At 35.1% G+C, this 5,018-nt stretch overlaps 1 pseudogene; it reads left to right on the forward strand.

Moving 5' to 3' along the window:
- The first annotated feature begins 721 nt into the window (after window positions 1-721).
- LOC124915788 lies at window positions 722-4,674 on the forward strand (annotated as a pseudogene).
- Window positions 4,675-5,018: the final 344 nt, after the last annotated feature.

Raw genomic sequence — 5,018 nt, forward strand, 5'->3', positions numbered from 1 at the left:
CCAACATGACCGAGACGGTAGTAAATCCAAGTAAAACGGACAAAGATGATAAATGAATTCTCGGTCATTGTGATCCCTAGTTGAAGTGTTAATCTCCTCACTATATAAAAAAAAAAAAAAAATTCTTTTAGAGTGTACCTTATCTAACCCAAGAACAGCCGAGAATGATTTGAAGGAAAACAGGCGAGAAAGTAGCTTGCATCAGGTGGGTCATCATTCTATTTATTTTTAATAATTATTTTCTTCTTTTCAGTTCCTTGAGTTACCTTTTTACCTCGAAGGACCATGTCGAATAATGTACACAGTGCAGAGTGAATGCATATTTTCTAAACCCATATTTGTGGATTGGATAAAGATTTTCATTTTGTTTGCTGAAGGGTTTGGTCCTTCCTAGATGCCTTCTCCATTACGGTAGCTCTTGATCATTTCCCTTTCTTCGTTTCATATATATAGAAAATAAGCAGTGCAGTTTTCCAAGGTGTAGAGTTATTTTGGTTCCAGACAATTATGTTGAGGGGCTTGGGATCCTCATCTTTGATTACTGTTGAAGAGAGAAACGATAATATTGAATCATCATCAACATCATCTTCCGTGATCACTTTTGTAGAGAAAAATGATAACTGTATTCAATGTTATTGGAGTTTCTTGTGCATTTTTTTCTCTTCGACTCTTTTCGAATCCAGGTGTGGGGCTACGGGCCTGATGGAAGTTTTTGACCTGATCTTGGCACTTCTTGTTTGGAGAGCACACAAGGAAAAGGTTAAAGCTTGAAGATGCAGAAAGAACTATTGAAGAGCTCAAAGCAAGAAGAAGAGACGATGCCAGGGCCAATGAGAAGGCAGTGGGCATGTTTGCTACTCGAGAGCAGAGCTGGTTCTCAGAGAGGAAGAAACTCCTTCATGAATTGCGGGAACTAAGAGAGACAGCAAAGCATAAAGATCAATATCATTCTACAGAGATTTTGAACAACAAAACTGCTTCGGTTGAGTTTCTTTCCAAACAGAGACAGCTTGAGGAAGAGATGAGTCGGGCCTTGATACAAGCTGAGGCTGCTATTCAAGAACTCGATTCTGTATCACAGAAAAAGGAGGAATCCATCTTGTTGGTCATAAGCTATCCGTGGAATTGATGAAAATCGGAAGGATTTAGAACAGAAAGACAACGTTTTGTCTGCTATGCTACGAAAATCTAAATTGGACACAGCTGAAAAGCAACTTCTCTTAAAGGAAATCAAATTGTCAAAGGCCAACGAAAGCAAGCTGAGGTAGAAACAGAAAGGTGGAAAGCTGAGTCTGGGACTAGAAACGAGAGGCATTCCCCAGATCATAAAAATGTGTCTGAATTCATTACCTCAGAATGCTTGCCTGAAGGATACGTGCAGCATCAGTTAGAAATAGAGGCTTTTGCTGAACAGATAAGACTTAAAGATGAGAAATTGGAAGCCTGTCGATCGCGTTACTTAGCATGGAAATGGAATCAAAGGAGGCTGCGGTCCCATATTGAAGGACTTGAGTATAAACTATCCCAGCTTCGAAAAGACAATATGAAGCTTGAATGGTCCTTAAAAAAGCAGATGGAATTCCCAAACCATCAAAATCAAATCTCAGATCCAGCACTGTCCCAAGACACTATTTGGTTGAGTATGCAGGCCAAAACCAAGCCAAAAGAGGTTGTGTTGATATAACCGTTCATATCTTCATCTTCTTCTTCTTCTTCATCGAACTATACCTTGCCCAAGGATGTGTCATGGAAAATGGATCTTCATGCTCTTGGAGTGTCATACAAGGTCAAGAGGCTAAAGCACCAAATTCACATGGTTGAAAGGTTGATTGGGAAGCAGCAGCCAGAATGTTGTTCTGGACATGACGATACTGACAGTGGTGAAGCCCCTGCACTAAGGTTAAAGACCATTTTGACGTTATTGAATAAGCAAGTTAATCGCTATCAGTCCCTACAAGTGAAGGTTGATGAACTTTGCAAGCGTATTATTGTAAGTAACCCTTTTGCTTCTTCTTGGCTTTAATTAGAAACATTAGTTTGGTTAGCAGTCAAAAAACTGTTTTCATCCATTTGCAGAAGGAAGAAAATGTATATAGAAATATTGGAGAATGTAGAACAGCAGCCGCAGCAATAATGTCAAGGATGAAAGAAAGAGTGTGGAGCAGTTGTTGAGTCAAGCATTAAGCTACAAAGATACATAGTGCAACAGGACAAATGTTTGATTTGAAATTCAGTCCAAGATTGCATATGGGTTTTGTTGGGACTACTTCTACTAGTGGTTTCGACATGAAAAGGTTTGCTGAAAATGTGAGAGCCCTCTTTCGACAAGTCCAAAGGGATCTTGATGTAAGGATATCAAGGGTTATTGGGATCTAGAGGGAACCTTAGCTTGTGATGGGATGACCACGGACTCTATCGTACTACTAAAATCGGTTAGTAGGAACCTTAACTAGATGATGTTAAATGATTTTTTTATTTTATTATATGATTATTGATCATGATGTATTCTTAACCTGTTTCTAGTGTTATTCCTTCATTTTCTTACCAATGGCATTGAAGTAACGTCAACATTTTATACAGACGTGGGTTTTCAAAAGATGATCTTCAATATGGGTTTAATTCATGTTAAACGCTTTAATTCAGCCAATTGAAATATTTCAATACCAGGAATCACAATTAAATAAAGATGGCGACAACTGTAGCAGCCAGGAGTATATTGTAGTTTTAGACCCATCTCTAACCGAAAATTCATTTTTAACCTCATTTTTGTGGTAAATGTAATCACATAGTAATTTTTCTCCCACTGAAAATTTATTCTAAAACCTCAAAAGAATAATTCTTAAAATAATTCTTACTTACATTAACTTTTATAACTTTTAATATCACCTAATTATATCACAATATTTTAATATCACCCCATTATTTTAAATTTGTTTGTAAATTAATTATTTTTTTATTAATGATTAAAAATTTTATACACAAACTAAAAAAAATATTTTTAACATTATTATAATTTTATTTAACATTATTATCAATTTTGAACATTATTATAAATTTATGTTATATAAAAATATTATATAATAAATAAAATATATAAATAAGTTTAATGTATAAAACATACCTAAATTAAGTTTAGGGTTGATTAGAAGAAAAAAAACTTTGATATATATGTGTTTGCAAGAGAGAGAAAATGGTGAAAAACTATTTTGGTTTGATTTTAGTGTGGTTAGAAGAAAATATGGTTTGAATTTAAGTTTGGGTATCATTGGAGATGCTCTTAGAGATATCAAAAAAACAATTCTTGATAAATAAGTTCATCACTGAACTAAAAGTTATTCCAATTCTTTTTATCCGATGCAACTATATTGGATAACAATGGTGATTATACAGACAAAAAAAAGTACCATTCATTATAAATTAAACTCGTGATTCTTCATTTAATGAGAAATAACTTCAAGAAATGTGTCTTGGTACCAACTAATCAAAACATATTTCATTAGCTAACTAAATGGCTTCGTAAACCCCTAGCACCATGTTAGGATCAAAGACAACAGTAGAAGGGGGTTGAATACTGTTGTTCTATTTTTCACTTAAATGATTTTATTCTGTTAGGGATTAAAAATTGTTTCTATTTTTGAACAAATCGTAGCAAGATCTTCAACGGTTTCAAGTGCGCAAAATGTTTGCAGGATTTGAAACGACAAATATAAGATTGAATAAAGCAATAAAAGACAACACAAGATTTTATGGATGTTCGAAGATAAAAACTCATATGTTACCTTATTTCTGTTTCCAAAAAGATTCCATTAGAAGTCTTTGATTTGTGTAACCTCTACACAAACCCACTCAGATCACAGTCTTAACACTTGCCTATATGAACTCCAAGCTCTCACACTATCTTGTTGAACAACGATCTGTTCAATTTACAAAAGTAAGATAATTATCAAATAATACAAATGATTATCGCTCAACGTATATCGTCTTGTAACGTAGTTAATTATCAAGAACGAACGAGCTAGAATCTAGAAGAACGAGAGTGAGCAAAGAACCGGAGGGCTTCACCGTTGTTCTCTGATCCTTTTATATTTGATGCACGACAATGGTCGAATCATTTGTTGATTCATGGAAACGGTACGTTTGTCGTATGACTACGTACGGGATTTTAGTGCGTAGTGGAATAGAATATTCATTTATCATTTTACATGTCAGAGTAGAGAGTTGGTTGTACATTTTGTCGTATTGTATTTATGAGTGCTCAACTACTTACTTAGCTGTTACGCATTCAGCTGATGTGGAACTCACTGATAGCAAACTCAGTTTGAACAGTTTGCTGATGATTTACTCTCTGATAGAACTCAACTGTTGAACAGTTCTGCTGATGGCGAGTCTGCTGATGGCGACCTCAGCTGTTGGAAACTCTGTTGTTAGCGCATCTTCAGTTGATGCGAGTCTGCTGATGGAAACTCTGTTTGACGCATCTTCATTGATAGCGAGTTGCTGATGGCAATCTATTGTTAGGCATCTTTAGTTGATAGTGAGTCTGTTAATGACAACTCTACTGTTAGCGCATCTTCAGCTGATAGCAAGTTTGCTGATGGAAACTCTACTGTTAGCGCATCTTCAGCTGATAGCGAGTCTGCTGATCGCAAGTATACTATAAGAAAACTCTGGTGATAGAGCAGCTCAGCTGATAGCGAGTCTGCTGTTTGAGAAACTCTACTGCCAGCGAACTCTACTTCTAGCGAGTCTTCAATATTACCTACGCATTAATACATTGCTGAACTTAGTTTTATTCATTCATCAAAATCATGTGTGTTCATTTTAATTATCCTAAATTCATTTTAATCAGTTAAAATGTTTTTTATAATTCAACTTAATTTATGATTTCCCCTTTTAACTTAATTTAGCAATTTTCCCTTTTGATTTAATAATTCCCTTTTAACTTAGTTTAACACATAGTTCATTATTTGATAAAAAAAACAATCACTCTTAGAGAAAGTGAGAATTTGTTAGATGAG

The sequence above is a fragment of the Impatiens glandulifera genome, chromosome 9, assembly GCF_907164915.1.
Source record: "Impatiens glandulifera chromosome 9, dImpGla2.1, whole genome shotgun sequence".
NCBI classification, from domain to species: Eukaryota; Viridiplantae; Streptophyta; class Magnoliopsida; order Ericales; family Balsaminaceae; genus Impatiens; species Impatiens glandulifera.